This window comes from Somniosus microcephalus, unplaced genomic scaffold (assembly GCF_052327205.1).
Source record: "Somniosus microcephalus isolate GS21.2 unplaced genomic scaffold, FLI_Smic_1.0 unresolved_chr4, whole genome shotgun sequence".
In the NCBI taxonomy this organism is placed as follows: domain Eukaryota; kingdom Metazoa; phylum Chordata; class Chondrichthyes; order Squaliformes; family Somniosidae; genus Somniosus; species Somniosus microcephalus.
In genome coordinates, this window is record NW_028225182.1 from 15,511,231 (window position 1) to 15,513,056 (window position 1,826).

Here is a 1,826-nt window from a genome sequence, read left to right on the forward strand (position 1 = left end):
TGAACAAAATATCGCCCAGGGCACATTTTCAGATTCAACGCAGTCAGCTTTTTCATCAATGAAAGAAGTTTTCAGTGAAACGATTTGGAAGTATGTGTTACTCGTATTTGTAGCTTTAATAAAAGTTTGTGACGTTTGACTCCCGCTCATGTCTCTTCTTCCTCTGTTGAATAACAAAGGAGGGGCTGACGTTGACCAGGCTGCACTGCGCCTGATATTTGTGAGCTCCTCCTTTATGTTGACTGATGCTGTTTCAGCTGAACCAATCAGCACAGAGGGGCTTCACTGGTCAGTTCCCCTCTGTTGGAGATACGGACCCAGCAGTTCCCGTAGTGTAGTGGTTATCACGTTCGCTTTACACGCGAAAAGTCTGCGGTTCGAGCCCGGGCGGGAACATTTTGTTTAATGCTGCTGTGGATGAACAACCAGCGGGTTTATTTTAAGTGACAAAAGAAAATTATTGCAAATGCTGTAAATCTCAAATAGAAACGGAAAATGGTGGAACTTCTCAAGAGGTCAGGCAGTATATGTGGATAAAGAAACAGAGTGAACGTTTCAAGTCGATTACACTTCTGTTAGAATTGGGAAACGTGAGAGATGTATGGCTAGTTTATTATCCTGTCAATAGGGCTACAGCGGCTCCTCCCTTGTTCTTTATTTAACTTCACTAGTCAGATACCTCTGAGTGAGAGAAAACTGATCCACAGTGAGGCCCATTTCATCGTTTGTTCCCTTTTAAACCCTGGAATCTCCGAATCCCTGAAGTTCAGAAATGTAATTAATTGATCTGCAGGGTGGCCGTCAGTGAGAAGCCTTTTCTGCCCGGATCCGGGAGTGCAGCTGGATTCAGGCTCAAGATTGCCGCTACTGGCGATAACTTTTTGTTGGGTAAGTTTATTACGGGTTAAGGAAAGAAAGCGTGCAGACGAAATGAAGATACAGATCAACCCTGATCTAATTGAATGGCGCAACATGATCGAGGGGCTGAATGGCCTCCTCCTGTTCCTATTGAGTCGCTACAATGCAATGTACTCGAGTGTTGGAGGGTTTCCGGTGTGTAATGGTGATCGCTTTCCGAAAACTCAATGGTTCGAAAGTGGGCAGAGGCAATTTAAAGTATTTTCTCCATTCAAGTATAGTAAATATGAAAATTGAAATAGTTTGCATGATTGGTTCAGTATAAATAAAACACGCATTGACAGGCGAATTATGCCATTCAAATGGCAGCGTTACAGTGAGTGAAGCAATTCTCAATGGTATTTCCCATATAGGACACAGTTTGGGTTGCGGTACTGTAAGGAGGATTTGGGGAAAGTTGGCGCTGATTTAGGGTATGGTATCTCCGCCGCGCATGTCGGAATTTGACGAGGTGGGCCTTATTTTATTTAATAATTGAGGCTGGGGACTTTCTCATTGAGAATGTGGAAGCAAAACAACACAGATTAATAGGAAAACACAGGGTCAGCGACGGGATTCAAAGTGTAGTTTCAATCGGTCTGTCTGAGTGTCCATTCAATAAGAAACAAAGAAAACGCGTCTCCAAAAATGCCCCACACCGTGTTATGATTCCGGAAACTGAGCCGGGGGAGAAATAGAGACATAAAAGCACAGGGATATAGAGAGGAGGAAGAGCGAAGGGGAAATTACCGTTCCCACGGAGAACTAATGCAGAGACTCCTCTGCTGCGCCTGGAGCGCCCTCCTGCAGCCTGGATACATTAACATCCTAACAGCTCATTAACTGTAGCAGTGGGACCGGGCGGCGCTTCAGAAGACAGGTCGAAAAGGCAAAGTCACTGTCTCGGTCTCCAGTGCTCTGGTCATCAA

At 44.9% G+C, this 1,826-nt stretch overlaps 1 non-coding gene across 1 annotated transcript; it reads left to right on the forward strand.

The window, feature by feature from the left end:
• The first annotated feature begins 323 nt into the window (after positions 1-323).
• On the forward strand, positions 324-396 carry trnav-uac (transfer RNA valine (anticodon UAC)). The gene has a single exon. It is a non-coding gene; the product is annotated as a tRNA-Val (tRNA).
• The last annotated feature ends 1,430 nt before the right edge of the window (positions 397-1,826 follow it).